We start from the raw sequence: 12,275 nt of genomic DNA, 5'->3' as shown, positions 1-12,275 counted from the left end.
AAGTACTGTAAATACGTTTCTTCTCAAGGACAGTTGCTTTCTGCAGCTCAACATAATAGACCTCCATAACTACTTAGATTACACGGTGAATTCATTTCCTATATTGAAGATCAACCACTTTTTGATGCATAATTCATGAGCCGTACCTCGTTACCTGTTCCCCCGTATTAATATCCCCACGCTGTTTGAATTGCCTCGTTTGCATATGCTAAAATCCGGCCGCGCGGCCCTCGGCCTGGAAATTACATGTTAACTTGTTATAATTATTGCAGTCAGGCCACTATTGATTTATGAGACTTTTAAAAACCAAATATGTGTAGTTCTGGTAATGAATGATATTTTAAGGTTCTTCAGGAAATTAAAAGCCAATGGCTGCCTTAGGAAATGTTCTGCTTGCTTGATTTAATGCGCGCCTTAGCTGGAAGGTGGTGTGACAGAGTGATTCAGACCTGTTGGACAGTTTCTGATGGGGGACTTTTATTACACCAAACGAGGGGCGCAGATCCAGCCGTGATAAATGACGGCGCCGCCTTCCTGCGCGCGGAGAAAAGGCCTTCGGAGCAGATACACCTCCCTCCACACATCTCACTCCTTCACTTATTAATACAGCTTCGAGTTGCAATCAATACCTACTTTGCTGGCTTATAGTTACAAAGAAAAGCCCCGAGGGTATGAAACATTTCGTTTTTTTCAAACGCAATGAGCGGTATAATGAGGGGGGCCAAGATGCCATCGAGGTATGTTCTTTATGAACAAGGAGCTGTGTGTCTCGGCCCAAGATGAATTATGGCAACTTGACACAGGTGACACATTGGCCTCATACATTATTTCACATACAATAGTCCATTTTCAAGCTTTACCGGGGCACTAAGTTCTGTCTAACATGGGCTGAGTTGAATCCATCTGTAAAGCACCAGAGGGCTTCCGTTTTGTGTCGTAACCATGGCGGCATAAACAGGACAAAGGAAATCAAACCCGGGCCGGATGAGCTTCTGCCGTGGCCCTTTAAACAGATGCTTATTCGTTTAGTAATGGTGGGGGCCTGTGCCCATGCCGAGGCACCATGGACCGAATATTAGCCCGCAGTTGCGTGACGTTGGAGTCGCCATGTTGGATTGCTGCCGCCGCCATGTTGTTTATTTACCAGATTTGGAATGCGGGTGATTGACATTGAGACGAAATATAACTTACAGTTGACCTGCCCTGAAGTATCCGCTGCTTTATGATCCATTTGACAACCATGTATTAAATGAACCGACGCTTTGTTTAAGAGGAGAAATAAATGGGTGCATCCGTGTGCCAACGTGAGAGTTGTTGCCCCTCAAACCTTCTTTATGGATGCGTAGTAATGTTTCACTCATTAACACACGAAACACTACGTCAAATCCTTTTTTAGATGAATGATTTAAAAAAATAATAATAATGATTCTAAATAATCAATTCAGCTTGACTCATGAGTTGTTTCCTTTGAAAAGATGATTTCACTCCTCATTCAGGAATTTATCAATCCTGTACAGTATCCACATATACATATATATATATACACATATATATATGTGTGTGTGTGTGTGAGGCTGTTTGTGTTCCAGTACATTTCCCTACATCTCCCAAAGGCAGTATCTGCAGAGCGATGCGGCGTGTTACAGCTCAGATAGCACGCCGCCTTAGCAGTTGGATTTATTCAGCCGTGTCTTGTGAGGTTTATTTACCTCGGCCCTGCTAATAGAGTGCACTCGCTCTGTCTGAATGTGCTGACTCTCTCATATGCCGGCTCCGCGGGTTTTAGGCACTAAAAGCACACCGTCACCCGACTGTGTCCCTTCGCGGGAGGAAATACAAGAAAAAGTGTGGCGAGAGGGAGAGCGAGGGGGAGGGAGGGAGGGGAGGGAGGAATGAGCACCCGCTCACCCTACGAACGTCTGGAAATGTAATTCCTATTTCTATAGAAGCACCTCTTTGATCTTATGAGAGGGAGAGATCGCACACAGTTTTGCTGTCATCACTTTCACTTGTACTCTGGCTGAATTATTTATGAAAGACCTCAATAGAGGGTATGTGATGACTAAAAAGGCTTTTTACCGACAATACTAAAAGCAAAAAGGTCCTCAAATGTACAAAAAAAAAAAAAGGAAGGAAAAGAAAAGGAACTGTCACATCAAGCTGGGACGGTGTCAGAGGATGTGAGCCTGGGTTCAGAGAGGAGCTAATGTCTGCACACAGACACTGTAGCAGCGAGGACGCCTCTCAGAGGACAGGGTCAGGACCGGGGGGTCCGGTGGGTCTGCACTCGCAGGAGGACGCCCCCCCCCCACTCCAGGACTCCCACCAGCTGTCTCCTCCTTTCACCCGGGTCCCGTCACGGCCTGGTGTCGGACGTGGACGAGGCCCCCGGTGCCAACAGGCCCGGTCCAGAGAGGAGCTGAACCCGGCCTGAGACAGAGGAGCCGGGGCTATTTATCAGGCAGCAGATGCCGATTCCTTAAATAGCGCGGCACAGAAACTGCTACAAACTAGGCCATTATTGCAACCAAAAGAACGGGCAGCCTCGGGATTTACGATTGGAATTCTTAGTTTCTTCTCACGCCGCTGTTGTCTTCTCCCATCTCTCTCGCCTTGCCTTCCTTCTCTCGTCTCGCCCGAGCTCTGAAAATTGACTTATTTGGACATTATTATTTCTGTATCGGAGGTCAATCCCCAAAGAATTCCATTGGCCGCTTTATTTATATTTACACTGAAGATATTCAGAGCCCTCGTATCTCTGGCTTCAATTAAGGAAACAAAACAGGCTCTGGGCCGGGGCCACAAATATGTTACGCATCTATTTCTTCCCTCTCTTTTCGCCGTGTGTCTCGCTGCCATGGTGAAACGAAAACAGCGGTGAACTTTCCCTGAACCGGGCTTCCTTTAATGGCCCCGGCCGCGTGTTGACCCAGCAGAGTCGGCCTGGAACCCGACACCGTCCAACGCATTACGCGGGGCACCCGGCAACACACTCCGCACGGGTCCACTTTCAGCGCTGCGGTGCGATTAAAAAAAAAGCGGCAATAATTAAATTTGCGTTCTCGCCCCGTTTTACCGGAAAGCCGCCGCGAGCCGGTGGGCGTAACAGGAGGTGTGATACGGCGCGAGAGACATCTTATTTTTTGATCTCGTGGCACAAAAAAAAGAAAAGAGAAGAGAAAAGGAGATTGCGACGTCTCGCTATCGAGGCTCTTTTCTGTCGACGGAAGCGGTGACGGAGATCTTATTACCCAGCGCGCCGTTAATGCAGCGATTATGATCCGTTATAAATCAATTGAAGCCACAAATGTAATGTTTAGCCCGAGTGAGTGGATTGGGTTACGGGCGGAAGCAGGCCGCTCCTCCCGGCTTCGGGGAGCTTCAGGAATTCAACCTGATTATGTCAACAGGGAGTTTGCAGAAAAAGCAGCACAATATTGTTTCCTGCGGGCCGTGATTGAGCCATTAACCTTTTATCTCGCTCTTTTGTTTGACGTCTCTGGAAGGCGGGGATGGAGATATTTATTCCATTTCCGCCCCGGTCGGCTCAAAACAAGCGAGTGAATCATTCCGTCTGGGGCTTGTGTAAACAAAAGGCCTCTCCAGGTCTCTGCCAATCAGGCCTTATAAAATATTAACCCAATGTCATTGCCCTTTTAAAAATCCCTCACCTAGAATTCCCTAATTGTTCCTTTTCTTTATCTCTCCGGTGCAGAGAGTAAATAAATTAACAAAATAGCTTTTATCGGCCCGAGTAACCTTTTAACTGGAGGATTATCAGGGGTTTATTTTTCATTTCTCGCACAGCGATAGCATTGATTGGTTGGCCGGGCCGGTGACCAGCCATGAAAACAAGGTCTTATTGATAAAACAAAAAGAGGAGGTGAGGAGCTGCTTTAAGTGGCAGGTCAGGCAGCAGGCGGGGGGCCTCGGACCGGCCAGGGGCCCGGCTGTGTGCCGAGTGCGTGCTTTAATGCGGTCCAATCAAGGAGCTTAACAAGTGCGAGGAGAGGTCAACTCTGTTCATAGACAGGCGGGCAGAACCACAGGTCACTTAGACCACAGATGAAATGCTCTCACTTACTCCGCAAAGTGTTGTTTTGTTTGTTTGTTTCCTCCACTTTTAAAGTAGAAGAAGAAAAAAGCTGCATTAAAGGAATATTGACATGCAAGTACTGTACGTATGTCATTTACTCATCTACTTAAAACTTATTAACCTATTTAACCTCCCTTTTTTCCAAAAAGTCTCTCAAGCGGCTGGCTAAATGTTTAGTCCGGACGGACAGAATGAGCGGTTTGATGACATCGCTGAGAGAGGAGTAAAAGGAGTAAAAGAACAGGCTTTTCTAACATTTCCTAGACTAAACAATTGATGTGTCATTTTAGAGATAATTGTTAGATGAATTGATCGCGAGTAAATGACTTGTATTACCTGTACAATAGTTGTGTGAAATCTAACACTGCTGCCGCCAACAAAAGAGGAGGAAAATAAACAAAAAGGATGATTTATGCTTCCTGCTGACCTCGGCAGTCTATTGGTTGTGACGATCGTAATCTCGGCGTCACGGCGTGATACATGGGAATACATTCACTCATCCATCTTGCTCATGCATCCGTCTATCCTCAGCCACATCTTGTATGTGTATTTGCATTGAGCCTATTCGTGGATTATCTCAATCAGCTTCCCCCTTGCACCTGTCAAACAGCGCCTGGCACAGGTAGCCCCATCGCGCGTATCTGATCTAGATAGCTGGATTACAGCGAGTCCGTGAGCGCGAGGGGACCAAGGAAGGAAGAAAGAAAGAAAGAAAGGGAAAAACCCACCACGACACTTTTTAAAATTTATTAGGGGTGGGAACAGCTGCATCCGCCCGCAAACGGTGAAGCTTTGTTACGGGACAATATATCACAGATCAAATGGTGTGGAATCAAAGGCGTGGAGAGAGTCAGCGTCAACCCCACTGAGCCCCCGTCAGAGCGCCGCGCCCCCGATCGCATCCCGGCGCGCGCGCGCTAATGTGCAGGGGAGGGGGAGCCGGTGGCTTCCTGGAGCCGCAGTCCGGCCCGATTGGAAGCACGCCGGGCCGAGAGCGACGCGGGCTCTGGTGCTGGCGAGGAACCCGGGCGATGAAGAGCCCCGGGTACAGTAGCTGCAGAGAGCCTACCCCTGTAATCACACTCTATCAGGCCCGTTTGAAGCCTCTCGGCTGTGAAATGGAATCTGAGGAGACGAAGAAAAAAAAAAAAAAACAGATCTGAAAAACCCGATAAATTGCTGATTATTCCCACGCGTCGTTACTGTTGAAAGCTGATTTCATAATCGTCCGAGTCCGAGATTGTTTAGCATCACATGGAGTCTGATAATGAGTAAGCAGACATCACGGGAGCTGATGAGGAAAGCCTAATTGGTTGACTCTTTCCATGCCTAATGGATGATTCTCTTAATTAAAAAGATACTGTACAAAATGTTGGAAATCAGATAGCGCTTAAAGTAAACGCTGTTAATCAAATGTATGAGAATGAGCAGTTCCAGGAAGGCCTGAACGAGATCGCTAGATATGACTTTGCTTCAATATTTATTAATTGCGAGTGCCTTTGGTTACGGGGGGGAGAAAAAACAGAACAGGTCTTATCTTCAAAACCGCGAGGAAATTTTCATCTAACCGCTCTCACTGATCTCTCCTTTTTTTTTCTTTCTTTTTTTTTTTTTTTTCCATGAACTGCGATTGCTTATGAAACAAGTCTTCAAAACAAGGCTTTAAAAACTTACCCAGTCAGGGTGCCTTTGAGGATATTTAATTAAAATCTAATCCTGCATTCATTAAGGCTCACATAAATTAAGCTGTCATTCATAAGATTTATGGATTCTCATTTGCATATTGCATACAATTCATCAATTACTCAAGTATGAAAGGAGCGCATTTCCCTGGGAGCTGCCTGCTAGCCTGCCAACATTTGAAATGAGAGAAAGAGCACGACTGTCAGGCATTCACTGCAAACTTTTCCCCCCACAACGTCTGCGCGCTGATTAATCTCATTTTCTAGGCATCCCTTACAAGATTGTACACAGTCCAGCTGCACTTTTCAATTATTTCTCCTGTCCTCTCGACTAACTTTGAAGGCAGGACGGGCTAAATGTGGACTGCAGGGCTACTCTCGTCTTTATGTATATAACATCTTCTTTCTTTTTGCTGGGGTAATCATAAATTAGAGAGAGGGGCTTTAGAGATCCTAATGGAAAGGAAATGTAGTCATTTTTATTGCAAATCCCATCAGGCAAATATTCTGCTTGCTGTAATAGCATATTTCCTGTCACATTTAGAGAGGAACACGTCCAGCAGGCATTCTGACAGCGAGGCAGAGAGAGAGAGAGAGAGGGGGAGGGTTCGCGGAGCGAAGAGGACGAGAGAGACAAAACAAAAGAGAAGGGGGGAGAGAATCTCAGCGCCAAACACATTAAAGAAAAAAAACAACTCCCCCTCTTTTGGACGCCGGGCTCTGGGAATCACAGTATGGAGTAAGTGCTCAGGCCGAGCCGAGCGTGAACGCATCTCAGATAAAAAGGTCAGGCCAAAAGCAAACAGACCACTCGCCGGGACGAACGGAATTAATTGACTCGTTAATATGCATGGCTAATAAAGCTCAGAGTACGAAAAAAAAAACACAAAAATCATTGTCAACCATTGGCGCTTTTTAATGGCTCTTATTTTCAGCTTGAGGAGAGCTGGTCCACGGGGCGTATCAATCTGAGGAGGGGTGTGGAGGCCGAACAGGCTCAGGGTAACCTCGCTATTGTACGCTCATGTCCTCCCCAGCAGACAAAGGCAGAGTTGTTCTGGTGGAGGGATTAATTGAGAATTAATCCCGGTTTCTGGCAGTGGAACAGACCGGCAGTTAGAAGTGAAAGTCATCCTGAAGGGTAGTTAATTGGTTCCCCACAGCAAAAGCTTTGGAGAACAGAAATCAAGCTGCATTTTCTCCATTAATCCTCCCCATTGTTTTGTGAAATTGTTTGTGGAGAGTGACTTCAGATAGACCCGACAGTTAAGGCTTTTAATTTGCTTTTAATTCCGCCAGTAGGGTGACAATTAGCAAACCCCAAAGAACAATGGCGGTGAAAATGATGCGTTCGATTGACTCTCAATGACTCCGGAATCAAAAACCGATAAGCAATTAATACAGCGTATTCAACAACTGGTGAGTGCCCCCAGCATGCTCGATGCGCTCCATCTCCCCCACCCTGCCCCCACCCTCCCTCGCTCGCTCACCACTAAAGCTTTTGAACTTTGGGAATAGCACCGGCGGATTGTCGGATGTGATTAATTTCAGGTCTAAATGGACACAACAGACAGAACGGGTGATGTAATCATAACACGAGGAGACGCGGTGACTAACAGCAGAGACGGCCGAGCGAGAGAGGGCGGGGGGGGGGGCGGCGGGGGGGGGGGGGACGGAGAGACAGCGGCGACTCGCAAACACTCTCCGGGTTCCATCCAAACAGGAAGCAGGCGGTGATTAGCAGTAATTGCACTGAGGATTGGAATCCTGTGTGAGACATTAAACAAAAATGACCTACTGTTTATTCCACCCCCCCCCCCCCCCCCCCCCACAGATTTTTTATTTTTTTAATAATTAATGAAAAGTAAATACTCGGATTAGTCCCCCCCCCCCCTCAAAAAAAACATTATCTGGGGAGGAGAGGAAATGTTTACACAACCAGGAGAACGGTCTCTCTGTATACATGGAAAAGGTTAGGCCTGCAGCCCCCCCCCCCCATCAGAAGTAACTGTGTCTGCTCCCCGGAGAGCTCGCCGCTGTCAGAGCGTTCGCATATTTAGATACAAGCGGCCCCTGTTTATGCGGCCCCACTCGCCGCCGCTCCACTTCACTCCGACGCCGGCCCTGATCAATTTGGCCAGCTGTGCTTTAAACGCTGTTTACAACAATAACATCGCGGCTAACAGAGCAGAGCTCACGCACACTCCCCGGATGGCTGGAGAGGAGAGGAAGACAAGGCGGGGGGGGGGGGGGGGCAGAGAGAGAGAGCCCTGAGCCTGCACATTCCCAGACGGGCGTTTGTACCGAGTTAAAGACGAATCAAAGTCTGATGCGGAAGAGTCGGATTCCGTCGGCGTGCGTCTCTGCGATCCTTCCGGAAGAATCCCACAGCCGCCCCCCCGAACTGCCGTCCCACCCTGAAGTGGGCCACGTGGGGTGTGGCACGTAGCGATGCGTGCGGGGGGCTCTTGGCCGGTGACCGCCAGCATGCGATGTCTGCGGGCGTGGGCGGGCGGCGGAGTGCAGCGCCTCAGCCGGACCCCATGAGAGAAAACCGCCCCATGGGCAGCGAGGCTGCTGGTGTCCCCTCGCATGATGATTTAATTCTTAATGTAGAGGCTGACTACACACACATCTCACCCAGGCATCACCCCCCCCCTCTCTCTCTCTCTCTCTCTCTCTCCCCCCACCTCATGATGAATTGTTCGCTACATCTCGGAGACTAAAACCCTTCAACCTCTTCAAACCCGGGTTTCTAATAACGCGTAGGTGTTGGGGAGAGGTGACAGCATGATGAATATCACAACAGACAGCTCCAATATGGGACAATTTTACCAGATCGATATCTCGCCGCAATATCAGAGAAAAGGAGCTGATATTAGTCTACACAGTGTATTACAGGCGGGGTACATTTCTTCTTCGCTGCACTCCCCGTGAACCTGGACCATATTTCATCCGTGTCAGCGGGCGGTTTACACACTCACAACTGCTCTGGAAACTAATCGAGGAGCGGTAGCCGCGCCAGATGCATGTGCTAGACGTGTGTGTGTTAGCTGTAGCACCCCCCCAACACAGGCCCCCCCCCGCCCGCGCCGCCCGCTCCGTTGGACCTGCAAACAAACCGTGAACCGCATTGGGGGAACGCTGCGGACCGTCATTTGTAGTGAGAACAAATGTTTTGTCACTAACAGCGATGGCGGGTCTCACGAGGGAGACGCTTTCAGCTGTTGGAAAGGAAGCTGGTTTTAAAGAGGGAAACAAATATGACGAGTGCGTCCTCGGTCAAGAGCTCTTTGAGCAGAAGCAGCTGGAATAAAGGTGTGCGTGGAGAATATTTCCAATTAGGTATCAACATCTGTTTGAAATCGTGTCGGACATGAAAAGTTCGACTGACTGGATCTGCGTTTAGACGTTTAAATCCGGTGTCAGCTGCAGTAGGGCCTTTCTGTGAGGGCCCATCAGCTGCAGTAGGGCTTTTCTGTGAGGGCCCATCAGCTGCAGTAGGGCCTTTCTGTGAGGGCCCATCAGCTGCAGTAGGGCCTTTCTGTGAGGGCCCATCAGCTGCAGTAGGGCCTTTCTGTGAGGGCCCATCAGCTGCAGTAGGGCCTTTCTGTGAGGGCCCAACGTCTTTTATTCGTCTTGTTCGGATTTTGGGGCTGCAGAAGTGCTCCCGTTCCTGCACTGACACTATTCATGTCTTCATGAGGAGGGGGGCACAGTCTTCTGTGAGCAGAGTCTTCTCTGGGTCGGCAGCTCGGCGAGGACGGGCCCAAAAGCACCAGTAAGAGAAATGCATCATGTTCATTTAGCGTTGTCGTTCCCACCGCTACTGAACAAATGAGCCCACGGCTGGGACTCTGGGTCGAGTTCACAACGTCCTTTTGATCATTCCTGTGGCAGGGAGAGTCTTTGGAGTCCCACCGAGTATTGGGATTCATCAACTTCAGATGGCGCTAATAGACTGAGATTTCACTGATCAAGAGCGTATATTCCACTGTGGAAGAGAGTTCACTTCATCTTTCTTCTGTTTATTACGCAATGCTCTGGTGGTGTTTCCAGCGCGGTGCTACCAAGCCAGTGTGCGCTTTCTCTTTGAGCTTCTAGCTATTAGGGTATATCGTTTAGCTTTCGTCTTTTAGCTTTTGTCTTTTAGCTTTTCTCTTATAGCATTTAGCTTTTCTCTTTTAGCTTCTAGCTATTAGGGTATATCGTTTAGCTTTTGTTTTTTAGCTTTTCTCTTATAGCTTTTCTCTCTTTTAGTGTTTAGCTGTTAGCATTTAGCTTTTCTCTTTTAGCTTTTTTCTTATAGCTTTTCTCTCTTTTAGTGTTTAGCTTTTAGCATTTCGCTTTTCTCTTTTAGCTATTAGGGTTTAGCGTTTAGCTTTTGTCTTTTAGCTTTTCTCTTATAGCATTTAGCTTTTCTCTTTTAGCTTCTAGCTATTAGGGTATATCGTTTAGCTTTTGTTTTTTAGCTTTTCTCTTTTAGCTTTTCTCTCTTTTAGTGTTTAGCTGTTAGCATTTCGCTTTTCTCTTTTAGCTATTAGGGTTTAGCGTTTAGCTTTTGTCTTTTAGCTTTTCTCTTATAGCATTTAGCTTTTCTCTTTTAGCTTCTAGCTATTAGGGTATATCGTTTAGCTTTTGTTTTTTAGCTTTTCTCTTTTAGCTTTTCTCTCTTTTAGTGTTTAGCTGTTAGCATTTCGCTTTTCTCTTTTAGCTATTAGGGTTTAGCGTTTAGCTTTTGTCTTTTAGCTTTTCTCTTATAGCATTTAGCTTTTCTCTTTTAGCTTCTAGCTATTAGGGTATATCGTTTAGCTTTTGTTTTTTAGCTTTTCTCTTTTAGCTTTTCTCTCTTTTAGTGTTTAGCTGTTAGCATTTAGCTTTTCTCTTATAGCTTTTCTCTCTTTTAGTGTTTAGCTTTTAGCATTTAGCTTTTCTCTTTTAGCTGTTAGGGTTTAGCGTTTAGCTTTTCTCTTTTAGCGTTTAGCTATTAGCGTTTAGCTGTTTTTGGCAGCGGGGAGAAGCGTCACGCGGTGAAGTCCCAGCTATTTCTCAGAGTGAGTCATTGGTTGCCTCGGCTGCTTATCGGGTAATCTCCTCTTACTTTTTTTGTCTTTTAGTCACCCCCCCCACACCCCCCCTCTCTCTGAGGTTCGATAATTAAAAACGTGTCAGGTGAGAGTCCAACCTGCTCCCTCGCACTGTATGTTCTCACATTCCCTGCTTTGTTCATCTTATTAACCTCGTCTCCGCTCGCCGCGCCTTTAAATGAAATCTTTAGCCCCTTACATGTGAAATTAAAACTGCCCTCCCTTGAGCGCTTTTAATTATTCTTCTTCGGGAGAAACTTCCACTTTTGTCGAGCGGCCTTTTTTTTCTCCCCTCCTTCCCGGTCCCTCCTCTCTCCTCACTCCTTACTCCCACTCGCCGCCCAGGTCTGTCATGCTTCACTCCTCCCTCCATCCCTTGTTTTTTTTTTTTCATTCTTCCTTTTCCTCTTCTTCTGCGGGTCTGTTTAATTCTCACCTTGCTCTGCCCTTGTCATCAAGCCGCTGGAGCACAAAGCCAGGAGCAAGGGAGTGTTTACTCATTTCCCCACTACATTACCCCCCCTATTAATCACTGCATGGAAACTTCTGGACACTGAAACATCTCTGCAGCCGCTGCCCCGGCTGACCCCCCCGCCCCCCCCCCCTACACACACACACACACCCCATATGCTAACGGGAACAACTTTAAAGAACTGTCATTTGGAAAATCCTCAGTATCATCTGAAAGTTTCCAACACAGTTTATTGTAAAGGGTTCAATGTGTGGAATATATATATATATATATATAATATATTTTCTGAAACCTGGTGGTGGCTCTTGATGAAGTAAACGTGGACTCGGTTGACATTGACATGCATGACACATTACGTGCGCACAGGCTGAGTTTTGTGTCTCCAATTAATCAAATGAAATTGCCAGTAATTTGTGTTTTAAACGCAGATGAGGGAGAAGAGAGGAACAGCTCTTCACTTGTTCTATCTGCTGAGATCAGACAGGAGGGAAATGACCCGTTTGTAAAAGTGAGCCATCCTGCTGCTGTCCCGTATCAGGGTCCCTACGGTTCCAAGTGAAGCTCTTTCAATGGCCTTCTAGTTCAAATGAGCTAAACAAATACACTTGCCTTGTCCTACAGAGCAACCGCCCTGTTTCCTTTCTACGTCCTCTCTGAAATGAAAAATGTGATCCGAAGCCCCTCGGTGTCCCGTGAACGAGGCAGAGGATCCTCGTGAAATTCAATTAAACACACCAGCAGCTTCTCCTCTTTCTCTCCTGCCCTGATTCCCACATTCCCGCTGAAATGGCCGCATTCCCGGCGATTACGCTCACCGCTCAGAGAGCGCCATAAATTCACAGGTCTGCGCTGTAACGAGAGCTCCTTAAATATGGGAAGGAGACGTTTGAGAAGACGGATCGCCGCGGGCCGGCATTGAGCGGGGGGGGGGGGGGGGG

General features: G+C 47.3%; 1 protein-coding gene across 1 annotated transcript in view; it reads right to left on the bottom strand.

The window, feature by feature from the left end:
* dachd (dachshund d) overlaps positions 1-12,275 on the bottom strand; it is a 72,936-nt gene that overhangs the window by 31,023 nt on the left and 29,638 nt on the right.

This window comes from Gasterosteus aculeatus, chromosome 16 (genome assembly GCF_964276395.1).
Source record: "Gasterosteus aculeatus chromosome 16, fGasAcu3.hap1.1, whole genome shotgun sequence".
NCBI classification, from domain to species: Eukaryota; Metazoa; Chordata; class Actinopteri; order Perciformes; family Gasterosteidae; genus Gasterosteus; species Gasterosteus aculeatus.
Note: the sequence above shows the minus strand (reverse complement) of the source record. Positions and strands in the feature narration are given on the sequence as shown.